General features: G+C 55.0%; 1 protein-coding gene across 6 annotated transcripts in view; it reads left to right on the plus strand.

Annotated features, from left to right (window-relative positions):
* The first annotated feature begins 7,968 nt into the window (after positions 1-7,968).
* Positions 7,969-17,902, plus strand: part of PALD1 (phosphatase domain containing paladin 1) — a 74,771-nt gene continuing 64,837 nt past the window's right edge. For 2 of the 6 annotated variants that reach the window (XR_007145424.1, XM_047825878.1), the window contains exon 1: positions 8,984-9,188. The gene's annotated coding sequence lies outside the window, so the exon portion shown is untranslated. Of the gene's footprint in view, positions 7,986-8,734; positions 8,779-8,983; positions 9,189-17,834; positions 17,852-17,902 lie in introns of those variants that run through there. The other 4 variants (XM_047825881.1, XM_047825879.1, XM_047825883.1 and 1 more) reach the window with 4 other exon arrangements.

Consider the following 17,902-nt stretch of genomic DNA (forward strand, 5'->3'; position numbering starts at 1 on the left):
GGGACTATTGGAGCTGGAAGAGCGCCTCGGAGTTTATTGGCCCAGTGGTTCCCAAACACCAGACTCGACTGCGGCCTTAAAACCAGCCAGGGGGCTTTCCCAGTTGCCAGCCCTGGAAATCCTGGCTTAGGAGGACTGGAGGGGAGCCTAGGGGTCTGAGGTTGAATCTTTCTTGCTGGCAATTCCAACGCGCACACAGGCAGGCTGGGGAACAACTGTCCAGTCCTGGCCCAAGATTTACCCCTGACTGCCAGGGCAGTGAATGCCTGTGTCACATAGCCTGGGCCCCAGGGGGCGGTGGTGATGATGGTGGAGGGGTGCCTGTCCGGGCCTTCCAAGCCAGCTGAGCTACAGTGGCCTCCAGTTTCTGTGAATATGCACGGTGTGCTTTTATGCTTCTGAGTTTGTTTTGGAGAGGAACAGCCTCTAAGGAGCTGGCCTGTTTCCCTGTGGCTTTGAGCTGCCCATGCCCACTGCCGGGTGCCTCCAAGACAGCAAGGGGACAGTAGGGTGGTGTCTGTCCCTTCTGAGAGGCCAAGTTGTAGGCCATTACGGACACAGAAGGAGACTGGGGCAGGTAGTGAGTTCCTGGTCTCTGGGAGCAGTCAAGCAGAGGCAGGGACCACTGCCTTTGGGGATTTCATACAAGGAGTCCTTCCGCATCCGGCAGGGTGCACTGCTTCACGTCTCAGCCTTTGTTTCTTTAAACCGCATTTATTACATCCATTGTATTCTGGAGCGGGTAGGGAGGAAACCGTGTGATATGGAGGGGTTGCTTTAAGATACGCCAACAAGAACACCAAAAGAAAAAAAGAGACAACAGTGGAGGAAGCAAAATCTTGATAGTTGTCTATCTGAATGGCCGGTACATAAAATCGAGTATACTAGTCTCCATCTTTGTTCGTATAGAAAATGTTCAAAATAAAAATTAAAAATGACTTAACTATTAGACTATGTCATAGACGGGGCGCCTAGGTGGCTCAGTCTGTGAAGCATGTGACTTCATTCAGCTCAGGTCACGATCTCATGGTTCGTGGGTTCAGACCCCACGTCAGGCTCTGCTCTGACAGCTCGGAGCCTGGAGCCTGCTTCAGATTCTGTGTCTCCCTCTCTCTCTGCCCCTCCCCCGTTCATGCTCTGTCTCTCCCTGTCCCAAAAATAAATAAACGTTGAAAAAAAAAAATAAATAAACATTTAAAAAAAATAAAAAAAAAGAACATGTCATAGGTGCATGGGCTGAAAACGTCGGCTGTACCAAAGGCTAATGAGTGGAAGGTGAGTGGGCTTCCCATTCCGAGGCCCCAATTCCCCTGCGAGGGCTAAGCTCTCTCCCTGGAATCTACCATAGCCTGTCAGAGACGGAGCATGTGTATACAAATCTATGAGGTCATTTAAAAAATTATTTTAAACTAGATAGCACACACACACACACACACACACACACACACACACACATATTCATACCCTTTTTGCAGCTCCTAAGTGCTAGAATATTAGACATTCTGTCCTACAGTTTCTTCTCCTGGCTCCCTCCCTCTTGCCTCCCCTCCTTCCTTCTTAACTCAGCCGCAGAGTTGAGTAAATAATTTTCCTGAACCCTCAGCACCTCATCATGATCGACGTAGGCAAAGCTTTTCTCCTGTGTGGTTCTCTTTGTTTTATTTTCCCTTTGTGTCATCCTTTTCCTCATAGGCACCCGTGGTAGAGGGTGGGATAGATGTTTTCGTGTAATGTACATATCCTCGCTTAGAGAGGCTCCGGTATTTTTCTGTGTATAAGCGTTGTTACTTTCCATCGAGGGTATTTTGCGGCCCGTTGAGCTCTGCTGATGAGTTTGCCCCGGAACGCTGCATTTTCCACGTTCGCTCCGCATTTCTGCGTGTCCCCCTGGATTGTTGGGTGGAACTGTTGTGCAGGATTCCGTGGTTGGAATCCCCGTGGCTTATCCATTCCTCTCGAGACAGGCCCTGCACCGTCACAGACAACACTGCCCTGACCGTCCGTGTCCACGTCCACGTCTGGACTTGGCTCCCAGCTCTCGAGATCCTTTCCCATCGGCCCACATACCTCTGCCTTGTGTTTTAAAACAGCTGCGTGGTATTTTCCGCTTCCGGATGCTCCGTGGTTTATCTAGCCGATCCTCTCTCTGTCCACAGGCTTTTTGGTTGCTCCCAATCTTTCACCACTGCCAAGTGTGAATACCCTTGCACAGTTGTCAGTTGGCACGTGTGTACAAATGTGGGTGAATTTCCCGGAAATGGAGTTGCTGTGGCAGAGTTTGTACATATTGTCCGACAGTGTGACAGTGCCCCTCTCCTGCCCCGCCACGGAAGCTGTCTTCTAGCCCGACGGTTCTTTGGGGCTCGGAGAGGGTGAGTGACGGGGCTGGGATGACACAGCTGGTGAGTGTTGACACTGAGACTGGAACCCCGGAGGCTGAGTCTCGGCTAGTGATCTTTCCAAGGCATTTATTTGGCTGGCTCCTGGGTGTCCCAAGCTGTCCCTGTGTGTCCCAAGGACCTTCCCTGTAAGTCTGGGGGCTTCAGCCCCTCCTGGAACGTGTCTGGTAAGCAAGTGCTGCCCACTGGTCTGGTGAGGGGTCTGCCCAGGCGCTTGCCACATGAAGGCTTCGGGAAGATGCCGTGTCGGGCCTCTCAACCCCCGCCCTGCCCCCACCTCTCAACCCCCGCCCTGCCCCCACCTCCCCTGCAGCATCTTCATAAATGGTTCTGTCAGGCTGAGGCATCCTTGGGAGCCTGAGTGGTGTTGCTTGGAGACAACTGGGCAACAGATCTGGGTTATTTAAAGGAGAGAGAGGGAGGGAGGGAAGGGGTGACAGCCTGTTTATTCAGGAATGCATGATCTCCCTGCTGCAGGGTTTGGCAGACCCCCTCTCAGCCTCCCCCTACCTCCTGCCTCATTATTCCCAGTGTGCAGGGCCTGGGATTCTTCAGTGAGACCCAGCAGAAGGCCACTTGGAGCTCCTTTCTGATAGCAGTGGGGGCAGGCGATTCTCTGTGTGTTCTAGGGAGGCACTATGCAGGTGCCGACTAGGGAAGGCGGAGGAGGGAGGAAGTGAAGGCAGACAGACGAGGTCTCAGAGGGAAACTTCTGATGATAACAGTAGCCACAAGGACTGTTATGTATTGGGCTTCCTCTCAGCTAAGTTTTGAGAGCTCTAAAAACCCCGTCAAGGGAGATGTGACTGTCCCCATTTTATACATGTAGAAACAGAGGCTCAGAGGTGCTCAGAGACTTGCCTGAGGTCGCACAGCTAACAAGTGGCAGAAATTGAATTCAAATTTGGGTTTGTCTGATGCCGAGGCCGGGGCAAATCACCTCACCCTGCCAGAGTTGGCAGGGCCCTTGCGGGGGCCCCGCTTTCATCCTGAGCTGAGCTGGGAGGTCATGCTGAGTCCCCCCATCCCCGCTCCCCCAGCATCTTGGTCCCACCTTCCCGTTGCAGGAAACACCTCACTCTGAAACGATCAAAGTACCTGTCTGCCTCTCCCTCGGTCTCTGAGCACCTAGGGTGGGGTAGGATCTTGCTTATCTCTGTGCCCTGAACCCAGGGTCAGGCATATCGTAGGTACTTAGAGAACATTGTCACATGGAGCTTGGATGCCTGAGCTCTGAGACAGGGGACAGCTCTCCTTGAGACAGGGTCCTCACCTTCACCCTGACACCTCTGCAGGGACCAGAGCACAGGGACCTCCCCCCACCCAGCTTTCTCTGCCCCCGTTGGACAGATCTGGGCTCTTCAGCATCTGCCTGGGGCTGGGTTTCAGATCTGCAGCCCCTCGCTGTCTTGCTGGGATGTTCTTGGACCGGCGTGGTCTCATCAGCTGGGAGCCCTGTGAAGCACAGGGTTGGGTGGTGAAGGCTGCTGGGCGTGGCAGCCTGGGGTATCTGGCCCTATGTGGTCTGGGCCACCCCCCTAGAAAGAAGTTAACTCTTCAGTGCCCTAGCTTTTAGAGAAAGCACAGCTCCAACTGGGCTGTGGTGAGTAGGGAGGTGGGGGCAGAATGGAGAGGGACAAGGCAGGCAGGCTGTGCAGAGGGACGAGTCAATACGCGTGTGAGTCCTGGGCTTGTGCCCTAGCTGGCGTTGACCCCTCAACCTCCTCTGAACCCCAGTGCGATGCTTTGGGGGACTTCTCGCGGCCCGCCTTCAAATCAGGCTGTAGTTTTCCATCTCACAACGATGGTGAGAAAGGCCACTCTGTGCCAAGGTGGTGCTGTATACTTTGACTTCCTCACCCTGTTTACGTCCAATAACCACCTGCTCAGGTAAGTGTCATCGTCACCCTTTTACAGATAAGGTACTAGAGGCTTTCAGAGGCCCCCATCATTTCTAAAGTAGCCCTACCCGTACAGTCTTCGATACTGTTCTCTTGTATTATTTTCTCCATAGCATGAATCCCTCTGAAATGATCTTGCTTCTGGTTTTGTTTACTTGTTTACTGCACCATTCACCTGCACCTTACTAAAATGTCAGCCCCACGAAGGCAAGATCTCATCTGTCTCATTCCCTGCTCGTGGCCTAGAACGGGCTTGGCATACAGAAGGGGCTCTGTAAATGTTTGTTGACTGACTGACTGACTGACTGACTGAATGAATGGAATATTTGTTGAATGAATGAGCCAGGATTTCTTCTCCCTTTTCTCTTTTCTTCTGATGGAGAACTCTCTCTGTCGTCCTTGAGGAATGTTCTGGAAACAGAACCACCCTCCTCTCATATGTCCTGGGCAGTCTTCAGTTAGGCACTGAGTGGCCCCGGGGGAGGGAAGGGAGGTCCCCCTGCCCTCAGGGGCAGAATTTTCAAACTGTAGGTCACAGGTAAAATCAGTTTTGTGTACTGCAATCAGCAAGAACAGAAACAGGACAGAATGCATGAGAAAGTGTCAGAATGCACCACACACAGGAGGCTATGCATTTTTTTTTTGTGAAATGCACACATTTTCAAGTCTCGGTAGAGCTGGTGGTCCCAGCGCAAAACATATTTCTTTCTTTGAGTATCAGTCAAAAAAGTCAGAACCCAGCGTATGAATTTCAGTCAGGAGAGATGTCATCGTTGAACCTAGACCCGAAAGAGGGTACAAGCAATAAAACGAATGACCCTGCTGATAACTACGATGCCAATTATTGAACATATATTCTGTGCCAGGTGGGGGTGCTCAGGTCCAGGGCCCCGCACAGAGGTGAGGGGCAAAGAGTCCTGAGCAGACAGAGATCCTGTCCGCAGGGAACGCTGCCTGGAGGAGGCAGAACTCAGTCTTGAAGAGGCCCTCTGCCCTGGCAGGTTCAGGGCTGGGTCAGGGCACGAGTACAGGTGACAATAATGGTAACAATGCCAATAGTTGACATCAGTGAGCTCTGGCTGAATGCCAGACACCCCTTCAATCCTCCAGACGTTCCTGGGAAGCAGGAGCCACTCTTATCATTTTCCAAATGAGGAAAATGCGACTCCCAAAACGTGGGAACTTTTAGGTGGTAAAGTTGCTGAGGCTAGACCCAGGGCAAGCGTGCTCTGCCCCAAGCCCATGTCCGTAAGCCCTGGGTCATGCTCAGAAGGGGCTTGAACGGATGAGGGGTGGGTGCTGGGTCCTGGAGAGGGGGCAGTGGGCCTGGAAGGCCAGGCAGCCACAGCAGGACCCCAGGCAGCCAGGCAGCGGGAAGGGGTCTGTGGCTGGGTCTCAGCAGCAGATGCGTGATGCTGGAGGCTCAGAGACCGCCTGGCTCAGGGGGAGGGACCGCAGGCTCCAAAACGCCCGGCGATGCTGGTGGGCCCGTGTGAATCCCAGATCACGACCGTAACAGTGCCACGGGGAGCGAGGCGAGGTCGGCTCCCTGCCCTGACTCTGTCTATTCCCCGGGCCCGGCGTCCCGTGGTCTGCAGTGGGCTTGGCAGGGAGTGAGGAGCAGAAGAGAGCAGGAGGGTCTGTTTCTTGTCTTTCGTCAAGTCTCATCTCTGCTGGTTTGAACTCAGCTCCCCTACCTTCCGGCGAGTCATTTGTGCCTGTCAGGAAATAACTCTTGGCCTGAGTGTTCCCATGGGGGACCCGGGGCGTCCACAGCTTATGTTTCTGCGCAGGGACTGAACGTGGGAGTTGTCTTCCAAGAGCAGCGGCACCTCGCTCGCTTGGGCAGAGGGGGAGGCCACGGGCGGTTCTGGAAGTGTGAGTAGTGGGGTTCTTGGCTGTTCTTGGTAGCTTTGGGCTGTGGTAGGTTGGTTTGTGTGTGTGCTACACGTATTGGCATGTGGACCCATGCTCACTTGTGTTGGACACTTGTGCAAGCGCTTCTTCACATCTCTGCAAACGTGAGCTCACACGTGAGCAACACAAGCGTGTACGTATGCACGCACGAGTGCATACATTTGTACAGGGCCACCTACTGGGCCCTGCCATTCTTTAGTCGATGAAGTGATGTCTTGGGTGCTTGTGTGTGTGTGTGTGTGTGTGTGTGTGTGTGTGACGTGGGGTGGTGGCAGGGCTGGTGGGGGTGCCGGCAGAGTGGGCATAGGTCCAGAGCCCTCTAGTTTCTGAGGTCCTGTTCTGGGACCATCGATCCTTTCTCTGGGACTTTTGGGCTTTTGCTCTGAGCTTCCAGACCTCTCAGGAAGCTTCTGGAGAAGTTTGGGCCAAAAGAGTTGGCACAAGGGATTTTTCCCTTCTGCCTGGGGCTGGGGAGAGAACAGAACGCCTTCTCTTGGGCATACCTAGGGCTGCTCTGTGTCCTTTCCTCCTCCCTCAGTATTCAGCCCTCTCTCCCTCCCAGGCTTAGGATGGGGCAAATCTGGTCCTGAAGGCTTTCTTGTGGTTGTCCCCCCCCCCCACCTGCCGCCAGCCCCATGATCATCAGGGACTTGGCAGAGCCCCAGGAGCTGGGAGTGAGCTGGCGAGTCTGGGCGCTGTGGTCTGGATACAGTCTGTGGCCTGTCCCTGAAACACCTTCGAGCCCCCGACCCTTTACTTCTGGGGTCCACCAGCTGAGGCTCGAGGCTGTCTATTGCGGCTAGAAGGGCTTTGATTGCTGGCTCTCCTGGGGACACTTCTGCCCTGGGCTTTTCTGCTTGATTCAACTAGAACACCTACTGTGTGCATGGTGAATACAAATGAATGAGTCCGGCACTGCGTTGGGGACCAAAGGACGGGTCAGAGCCAGAATTTTGTCTTCCAAGAGCTCAGTCTAGACCACTACAGCCCCCAGCACCTGTTGGACAGCCAGGGAGGAAGAGCAGTGTGTATGTACGTGTGCGTATTTGTGCACCTGCGTGTATGTGTGCATGTTTCTGTGTGCGCTCATGCTAGTGCTGGACCCTTACTTAGTCCTGGCCTCAAGGGGGCGTTATCCAGGAAGGCAGCATCCTCAGGATGGCAGCAGGGGCATCAGTGGGGAATCTGGCAGGGGGTGGGTGAGTTAGGCGTCCCAGCACCCTGGCTTCTCAGCACCTCCTTGAAGGAGAGCAGGCCAGCTTATGGATGAGGAAGTTGGGGATCAGAGAGTTTATGTCATGTTTCCCAGACCACACGGCCAGTAGACTGTGAGCCAGTTTGAGCCTAGCTTTGCTGGATTGTGACGGCCATCAGATGTGCATCTCTGGCCATGCCTGGACTTTCTCCGCCCTTCTCACACATCTCTGTCGGGGAAAAGGCAGGCCTGGAGCCGAGGGCAAATCTTCCCTGGGCCTCAGTTTCCTCATCCACTAAAATAGGGGTAATAACAGTACTTAGCTCATAAAAATCATCCAGGTGAATGAAGCACTTGAAAGGTGCTGGAGACCTGGTAATAGAACCACAAACGACGACCATTTCTTTCGTCTTCATTTATTCCCAGGGCGAACTGGGGTGCTCTCTGTTCAGCCCAGCGCCCTCTGGCCTGATTTTGGAAAGAGGTGAAGACAGCGCTGCCTTCCTCCGGGGGAGACCTGGCTCCACCGACTCCGGCTCCAGCCCTGAGTGGGGGCGAGGCAGGTAGTGACAGGTGAGGAAGAAGGATTTCCCGTGTGGAGAGAGGGAGGAAGTGACTCACTAACCACAACAAAGCTAGTCTCCCGGAGAGGAAGCAGCGGCGGGAGACTGAACGCAAGTGGGGACCAGCGGGGGCGTGCGAGCCACCGGCCCACGTGGGCTGCTGGGGCATCGGGATGGGAGCGGGGGCACCTAAGGGGCGGGGCTTGTGCGTGTCACTGCCGACAGTCCTGGAATAGGGGCAAAGGGACCCCTCCCCTTCCAAAGTTTCTGCCCCACTCTTCCCTTTAAGCCTCTGGGAACTGAGGGGCGTCCAGGGCTTGGGAAAAAACCCACGACTGAGAGGACAGTCTGCTCTTTACGCCCGTTGACACTGCGGTGGCTGAGGCCCAGAGAGGTCAATCGTCTAGCTCAGGTTGCACAGCACTGTGGGGCATTTATTCAGGCTCCTGATACTCATCTGGGTCTCACCGAGGCACAGCCTGGCTTTAAAAAGCAGAGAGGGGCGAGGGAAACCCCGGCCTGCAGATCTCCCGGGGAGCTGGAGTTTGGGAGGGGGTGTGGCGCCGAAAGCCTTTGCTTCTTTCAGCCAGGGAGGCTGGATGGAGGCTTTGGGGATCTTCCAGAAGGAGCCGAACTAATGACAAGGGAAGAGGAACTGGCTTCACAGGCATTCTCCCCCGCCCCAAACTTTTCCTCCTAGCAGAGGGTGGGCGGGCAGAGGGAGGAAGCGGGGCCGGAGAAGGTGGGGCTAGCCGTTCCCTCTCCGCCCGGGAGCTGCGGATGCCAATCCGGACGCGGCTTGGGTGAGTGTGTCTTTAAATCCGAGCCCCCCGCCTCCTCGGCGGCTGGGGCGGGGGCTCAGGCTGGCTGGTGGGGGGGGGGCGGCAGGCGCGTTGATTGGCGGCCTGGCCGGGTCCGCCCCTCGGCGTGGGGGGCGCGGGGCGCGCGGGGAACCGAGCTGCGCGCTGGCTCTGGGGCGCGCATCTCCCACCGCAGGCTAGCGCGGGCTGCAGTTCTCCTGGCCTCGCCTCTTGCGCCCGGCCTGCCCGCCTCCGGAGCCGCCTCTGCCCACGGATGGGCTGGGGAAGTTGGGAGGAGCGAGCCGGAGCCCGCGCCGGGCGCGCCCCGCCGCTGCCTGACTCGGCGCCCGCAGTCCGGGCGCAGCGCGCCAGCCGCAGGAGCGCGGATGCCCCCCGGAGCCGCGTGTTGGCAGGTACCGACGCGTCCGCACCCGGGGCTGGCGAGGGGAGGGCAGATCTGGAGTCCCCTGGGCAACCCCGGCCCGGGGGCTGCTCAGACCACCCACTCCCCATCCCCCGGGGCGCATGCCTCCTGGGCTCCCCGGAGGGGAGAGGTTCTGGGCTCCCATCCAAACCCGCACGGAATTAATGCCTGGGAGAGAAGCGGGACCTCAGTAAAGAGTGGGAGGTTACGGAGTCGTTTGCCGGGCGCTGGGCTATCTCCTCCCCCACGGTTTCCCTCGCACCAGGCTAAACGTGGGCTGGCAGCGCCTCCACTCTTTGGGGCTAGGCCTGGGACACGGCGTCTGAGCCAGGCTCACTGTGCAGTCGGGAGGAGGGAAGCCGCCTCATGATCTACTCATGGGGTCCCTGGGCTCATCTTTAAGGGGCTTGGGGCCCATGGAACTGGTTAGAATTAAGAGGTCACAGTGGGCTTTGCTTCTGAGCCCCTTTGGCCCTCTCCCTCTCTAGGCCTGGGTCTCCCAGGAGATCCCCTTTTCATCTTTAGAGATTTTTCCTGAAGAGTCCGTGACTTGTAGGAAAGCAAAGTGGGGTGTGGGAGACCTGCTGCACCTGACTCGAAAGTAGCCAGGATGGCTGGAATGTGTTCTTATCTCTTGGGGAGTCAGAGATGCAAACAAGCTTCCTGGCTTCAAGAAGCTTCTGGGATTCTTTCCTCTCGCAACCAAAGGTCTAGGGACCAACTCTTTGGCTTCCGTGCAGAGCAGCTAGACCCAGTGTCTGAGCACCTCTTAAATGCCACGCCCCGGGCTCTGCTGGGGAGGATGGGAGGATGGGAGGGTGCTGTCCTCAGGTGGCTCAGCCGTATGGGGAATACAAGACAAACATACAGAAAAGTTTGCTGTTAATAGGCTTTCAATACCAGTCCCGGACTAATAATAATAGTTGAAAGCCAAGAGGCTACCCATGATTAATGGCTAAATGAGTGACACAGGCTGCGATCCTTGGGGGAGGAGCTGGAATCTCATGCAGTCATATGCATGTGTTCAAATCTGTTTAAAATGTTCCAGCACCATTCCCATCCCTCCTTGTTACTCTGCTCATAGTGAGGACCTCTCACCACCTCTGTGGACAGGGAGCAGCGGGGGGGGGGGGGGGGGGCGTCAGGAGATTCTCTTGCTTGTATGCGCCCCCAGCCCCACTCTCGGACGGTCTTTCCCTGCTGGTAGCTTTCTGAAGAAACCCCCTTGGTTTTTTGGGGTCAGGCTGAGCATGGGACTCCCCCAGGTTCTTTGGGGCTTGTGAGGTTTGAGGTCTAGGTCCAACCTTGTAGGAGGTTCCGAGGCCAGCAGGGGTAAGTCCTCACTTCATTTCCGAAGAGCCTCTATTGCTGGGGGCTGGGGATGTTGTTGGAAGGCTAGAGGCCCTGAGCCCGAGTTTCCTGTGAGTCCCCTTGCTGGCCATCAAGTATTGAAGTTGGGGTGATGGAGGTGGGTGGGTAGGGCAGGACTGGCTTGATGTGGGTGGTACCGGGGCAGCCCTGACCTCACTCTGAGGTTCTGCTGTGTCTGGGGCTCTGCCCCCCTCCCCCATCATCTCTGGTAGCTTTCTGCTCTCTGGAACAATTGGTGGAGGTGGCATTGTGCTTGTGCCCATGGCCTTGGGCACTGTTCTGGGAGAGGGCGTTGCTGAGCTCCCCCCCACAGCCGTGGCTGGCATTGTGAGCCCTTGTGCGAATACACCCACCCGCCTGCAAACAGTTGGCACACACAGAGTCACCCGGGCACAGGTGGGGGATACTGGCGTGGGCAGAGATGTGCGCGTGCTTGGGTTTACAGCTGCGTGGGCAGAGACAGAGAGCAACTGGATGCGGACATGCGTGAAGACCCGGGAAGGCAACGGAAGTGGGCAAGCAACCCAGGGGTATAGACGGGTGCAGGGGCAGCAATGTGGACACGTGAACGTGGACCACACACGGGCCACCGACACCGTATGGGCGGATTACACCTTCACGGGGGCTCGAACCTCCCCATACAAAAGGCAGATGTATAATGGGCAGGCACATGGATGGCGGGCGTGGATGTGAGCTCACATGCGTGGACACGAGACATGGAGTCACATGGAAGTGACTCGAGTCCCTGGGCAGACGTGGAGCTGGCTGTGGGCTCCCGGGGGATATGGGCACATATACCTGCTGAGTCACCTGACGGCAAGGCCAGGACATGGACCCAGGTGGGTCTCAAGATGCAGTCGAGGTGTGCACTGTTCGGTTATCCCCGTGACTCCGTGCGGCAGCGGGAAGTTGTCCTGTTTAGGGTGGTGGGGGTGCAGGTGATCTGTGGTGTGGTTTTGTCTCTAGACCCCCACTGGGGTTTGGAGCCCCCAAAGAGCTTGGTATTCTGTTTTACTCCGTGAATCCTTTGACCTCCCCTCTCCCTAAGTTACAGGGCTGGGTACGTGCTGTAAGCACCAGCAGGGCCTCCTCGAACCTTTGAGTTTCATCTTCCTGTGGTTTCCAGAAGTTTCCTCAAGTGAGGCTGTGTGGCCTGGGTAGAGGAGGAACCTGACTGGGGACTCTCCTTCTGAGCCCAAGCCTGAGGGTCTCTGGCAGGGAAGGGACCATTCTTTTTTTTTTTTTTTTTTTTTTATTAATTTATTTTCTTTTTTTAGTAACCTCTACACCCAACATGGGTTGGAACTCATGACCCAGAGATCAAGAGTCTCAGGTTCGTGGTACCTGGGTGGCTTATTTGGCTAAGTGTCTGACTCTTGATTTCAGCTCAGGTCATGATTTCACAGTTCACGAGACCTGCTTAGAATTCTTTCTCTCTCTCTCTCTCTCTCTCTCTCTCTCTCTCTCTCTCTGCCCCTTTCCCGCTAGGGCACTCCCTCTCTCTCAAAACACATAAATAAACTTAAAAGAAAAGTCTCAGACTACCGACTGAGCCAGCCAGGGAAGGACCATTCTTAGGGGAGAGAAAGAGTAGACACGCAGTGGGGTCCTTGGTGAGACCATTGCCCTCAGGTGTGGACTGCCCCTCCTCTAAACCCTGGGCCTGGACAGACAGGGAGGGGGGCCCCCACCTCTGGCTGTGGTCGCTTCCACTCTGCCCCACCTGGAGATTGGGAGCCTGCTCAGAGTCGAGACGTAGCTTGACACTTAACTTACGTTAAGTGACATGTAACTTACTGCATGACCCTGCGCGAGTTACTTAATGTCTGAATTAACTTGCCTTTAGCGTGAAACTCCTCATCTTTAAAATGGGGCCAGTAACCCCTAGCCCTTGAGAGCGTTTTAAAGGTTAAATGGGAGAAAAGCAGTAGAAGGCGTGTAGCCCAGGGTATGGCACAGAGCGAGTGCCTGTCAGTGGAGCTTTGATCGCGAGCCTTCCCCTGCGGCCAGGACCCCCCACCCCACCCCCATAGAGCTGCTTCAGCAGGCCACGTGCCTGGGAAGGCTGGGCAGGCAGACACCTCTCATCTGAAAGCTGGAGGGCTTTGTCCTCACCCCTTGCCCACCAGCCACTCCTTAGCCCTGTGGGATCTCCACATGCAGGGTCAGGAAATAGCAGGCAGGGCGTATGGAAGCTTGGGTCTGCCGCCTGCCAGGCCTCTGGGAGGGGAGCCAGTGGTTTGCTAAGAATAGCCCCAAATCACGGCTCTGCCTCCCAGCAGGCAGCCGTGTGCCTCCCCAGTACGGGCCGAGCTGCAGGGCCTTGGATGTTTCTTACAACTGGCGCTCGGCACCCGGATGGGGCCGGGAGCAGCAGGCTCAGACTGGGAAGAGGTTCTGCCACTGTCCCTGGGTCTTTGGCTGGGACCTGGGGAAAGAGAAGGCCTGGGAAGCACTGGCCATTAGAGTCTCTGAGTTCCTCTTCCACTCAGAGCCTGTCCTAGCAACTGCTCCCGGAGCATCTTCCTGCCCGCCAGTGGATCTGTAGGGATGGAGAACACCGGTTTGGAATTTCGGGTCCTGTTCTCACTAGCTGTGTGCCCCTGGGCAGCTCACTTACCTTCTCTGTGCTTGATTCCTTGTGTGGCAGGGTTAATGATAGTAACTCCCTTATAGGGATGTCGCAAAGATGAGAGGAAGATCTTTCATGGAGAGCCCTTGGGGTGGCATGTGGGCTCATAGTAAGTGCTCAGTAAACATCAGGTGCCGCTGTCATACCCTGATTACTATTTTCTCAGCAGAAGGAGAGATGTGTGAGGCCAGGGTGTTTGAGCAGTGCCTGATGGTCGGAAGGCAACAGGGTGCCTCTAGATGGGGGTTCCTGACCCTGCGTTCAGTGCGAGGTGCAGGGGACCAAAGGTGAGTGAGACCCTGTCCCTTCTGGGTGAGAGAGGCACATTCATACGTTGTATCATACCCGACTGGCACCTTCCCAGGTCTGTGCCATCTGTGGTGGGAGCTGGAGGCAGCCGGAGGGAGTGGCCTGCTAGGGGGTGGGGCAGTGCTTCAGGTGGGCTTTGAAGGATGGCCAAGAGTTTGCAAGGGTGAGGGAAGGCTTCAAGCAAAAAGAGCAGCCCGTGCAGAGGTGTGACCGCTTGGTGTGTTTAGGAACGTGGACAGATCCGTGCACATGGGGAGGGGACCCGCACTTCGCATCCTGGCCCGTCCAGAGAGTCCTTGCATGCTGGGACCTTCTGTCGCTCCCACCCTGGGCTCCGAGGCAGCCCTGGTTTCCCTGTTAGGACACAAGCCGGAGGCCTCTCACTTTCCTTTTACGAATCACGTCTGCTCTCCCCTCAGTCTCCAGAGACCCTGCTGCCTCTTATAAATGCCTGCCAGCCCTCCCTGGGGGCACTCGGTTTTGAGCTGGGGCTCCAGACGGTTCCTGCTTCAGGCACATGCTTATTTTTACTCTTAGTTAAGATACCCATAGGTTAATAGGTCTCCCTTCTTGGGAATGAACTGAGAGCCTTTGAAAACTCCTTAGCTTTTCCTGCGGAGCGAATGTCTAATAGTGGAATTCTGGGACCTTGGGAGGTGTTTTGTATATTTCCTATAACTGACGGGTGAACTGGTGTTAGCTCCGAGGGGTGCCCCTTCTTGGCTGGGGTTCTCTGATGAGAAAGACACAGGGCATCTGGGGCTACCGACATGCCCAAGGCAGGCAGTAGGGAGCATCTGGGAACTGGGTGTCTCATGCTGACCCCAAGGACTCCCAGGGAACTAGGGCTTTTGGAAATTCCAGGAGGGAGGGTGTGGTGTTGGGAGGGCCGTGGGTCCATTGCGGTGCCTCCCGCCCTCGCCCATGAGGAACGACCCCACTGCCAAGGGATGGTGTTGGCCCCATGCAGGTGGGTGCCCTCAGATGACCTTGGCCTTGCCAGCCTCTGCAGCCTGCCAAGCCCCAGGGCCTGCCTGCCTGCAGGCTGTGTGGCTTCTGTCCAGCACTTCCCCAGAGTGTAAGACAGGGACGCTTGGATGTTTTGAAGATTGTTGGATGTTTAGAAAGCACAGAGGGGAGTTTCCCCTCCTCTTTTCTTTTCCTTTTCCTTTTCCTTTTCCGGGAACTGTAGACCCCATGAATAAGTTAACCCTCTTCTGCTGGTCCCAGGTGGCCGTTGGACATGTCCTCTTTGACTGCCACCCTGGAGTTACACTCCTTCTTCCTGGGGTCCCTGAAGCTGGTGCTGACCTCTGAATTCTCTGGGGCGGCCCTCCATCAGAGCCCCAGGGCCCAGCCAGGATGACCTCATCCAGCCTGGAACTGATGGGACCTCTTCCCATCCACATCCTGGCCCAGCAGCTTTTCAGCCTTAGTATGATCATCTTCTCAGTGGGTGCTCACTCCCTGCCCCATTGGCAGCCCAGCTCACGGACTTTGGGGGTCTCAGGAGTTCCCAGGGGCTGCTCTGTTGGCTCACTCCAGGGCCTGTTGGGAAGAGAATCTGGTTTTCAGATGCCCCAGAGAGAAGGGCCCTCCTTGGAGATCGGGCCCCTTGAGGGAGGTGAGCAGATCTGAGCAGATCTCTCCTCTACTGGGCCCCGAACCAGGCCTGAGGCATAGGTGGATAAACCCTAGACTGGCATTTCACTGCTGCGTTTGAGCCCAGTTTCTCATCTGCAAAATGGGTATAGTAAGTCTTTCCCTCCCTCCCTTTAAAAAAGTTTTTTTTTTTTTAAATTGAGGTGACATTCACTAGACATAAAATTAGCCATTTTTTTCTAATTTTTAAATGTTTATTTATTTTTGAGAGATAGATAGAGAGTGATCGAACGAGCACAGGGAAGGGGCAGAGAGAGAGAGGGAGACAGAATCTGAAGCAGGCTCCAGGCTCTGAGCTGTCAGCACAGAACCCGACACGGGGCTTGAACTCACAGACCGTGAGATCATGACCTGAGCCGAAGTCGGTCGCCCAACCGACTGAGCCACCCAGGCACCCCTAAAATTAATCATTTTCAAGTGTCCAGTTCAGTGGCCCGTACATTCACAATGTTGTTCAACCACTGCCTCTGTCAAGTTCCAGAACGTACCCATCACCACAAAGGGAAACCCGGACCCACTGAGCAGCTGCTCTCCTTTGTTTTACGAGTGTGATGCGGTATGTGTACCATGAGATTCGTGCACTCTATAAACGCACAGCTGCATGAGTGTTGGTAACTGCCAGGGACTTACGGCCACCCCCTCGGTCCAGTCTGGCATCACTTCGCGGCCCGGAAGGCCCCCGTGCCCCACTTCCTCTCTTCACCAGGAAGAGGTAATGCCATCAGCGGTTTGCTGAATATCCCGGGTGTTTCTTCTGTGCCTCTGGGTGAATTTGTGTAGTTTTGATTTGGGGATGTAACTCGCCCTGGGGCCGTGGCCCTGGGGCCTGCTTTTTCACTCAGCTGTTGGTCTTGGGAGGGTCCCAGCACTGCTGCGGGAGCTCCTTGCACACCCCCTGGGAGCCCAGGGCCCACAGAGACGGGAGCCTGGGCCATGCAAGTTGGTGTCCCTCTGCCCCTGGCTCCGAGCTGGGGCTCAGCCGGGCTGTGGGGAGACAGAGTGAGGGCTTCCTGAAGGTGGTCCATTCAGAGCGGGTTTCTGGAGGAGGGAGGCGTTGGAACACAAGAGATCAGACTGTCCTGGGGGTGGGTGAGTTGGTAGCTGGGCATCTGGGTGGACGTGCATTCCTGCTTCCGTCACCACTGCCTCCCAGCCGCGGGGGCTTCCTCTTCCTGCCTCCTGACACGTCACTGGAAGGATTAGGCCCAAGGAGAGAATGATTTGTTGGGCGATCAAAGATGGAACCTGGAGGCCTCCCTTCTTGTCACAGTGAAGATGCACCTTATTGAGGCAACAGGAACCCTGCCTTGGGTGTGGGGGTGGAAGGTGGGTGGAAGGTGGGGAGTCTGTGGCCTCCTGAGGAAGAGGGGCCTCCTGTGCTCAGATTTGCATGCTCCTGGCTCTACCTGATCCCAGCCAATTGGGTCACGGAGGCTCTGCATCCGTATTGTCATGCTTCTTTCCTTGACCATTGCCATCCTCGTATAAATGGGCCACACTCTGTGCGTACTTACAAACATCGGTTGTTTTCATTGTTTTCAAGTTTTTCCTAGTTTAATAATTCAACATAGTGTCTCACTACTGTTGTATGAAGTGAGTCCCGTGACATAGGAATCTTGAGTTGTGTTCCCATATGGGCTTGTCTTGTGATTTAGGATTTCATCTCAGCCTCCTTCTCTGAGCCCTTGGGGATGGTCTAGGGGGAGGGAGAGGGGAGTGAGCCTTGAAACTAACAACAGGTGGGTTTGCTGATTTCCCCTGTGATTTCTACAGCTTCATGCTGCTCAAACCTGGGTAACATGTGGACCCTTCCCCCTTTTTAAAATCGCTTTTTGGGATATAGTTCAGATGCCATACCATTTCACCAATTTAAAACATACGATGCAACTAACATGCCTGGGTGGCTCAGTCGGTTGAGTGTCCAACTTCAGCTCAGGTCATGATCTCAGGGTTCATGGGTTCGAGCCCCACGTCAGGCTCTGTGCTGACAGCTCAGAGCCTGGAGCCTGCTTCGGATTCTGTGTCTCCCTCTCTCTCTGCCCCTCCCCCACATGGGTGCTCACGATCTCTCTCTCAAAAATAAACAAATGTTTAAAAAATAAATAAAACATGTGATTCAGTAGCTTTTAGTGTATTCACAGAGTCCTGCCTCTGTCACCACCATCTAATTATAACATTTCATCAACCCTAAAAAGATACTCTGTACCTATTAGTCGTCACTGCCTATCCCCAGCCCACTGGTCTACTTTCTGTGTCTATAGAGTTGCTTACTCTGGACATTTCATATGGAATCATACAGTGTGTGTGTTTTTGTGGACTCCCTGTTAAAGGAAAAGAAAAGCCTGACTTGTTGATTTAAATGTTCTTATTAGAACATAACTAAAATGTGTCCAGATATAAAACTAGATAGGAATGACTCAGGCTTACTTAGTTTCTGTATGACCGTGAAACAAACATGAAACACCAATAAAACCAGAAAGCCAACCCATTGCGAAGGAACAGTGTTAGTTTATTGGAAGGACGTAAGCTGCACCTGCGTTGCCAGTGTTGTGTTGACAGTAGAGAGCCGGGACTCTTCTGTTTTCCCTTGCTTCTGTCGCCTGAACTTGCTGTACAAAGTGGCATTAATGAGGTTGGCTGCGTAATTCTGATCACTCACTTTAGAGCCCAGACTGCCAGTGAGTAATCCCCAAATGTCTGTTTCAGTAGTGTATCGTTTTGTGTCTGTT

This window comes from Prionailurus viverrinus, chromosome D2 (assembly GCF_022837055.1).
Source record: "Prionailurus viverrinus isolate Anna chromosome D2, UM_Priviv_1.0, whole genome shotgun sequence".
In the NCBI taxonomy this organism is placed as follows: Eukaryota; Metazoa; Chordata; class Mammalia; order Carnivora; family Felidae; genus Prionailurus; species Prionailurus viverrinus.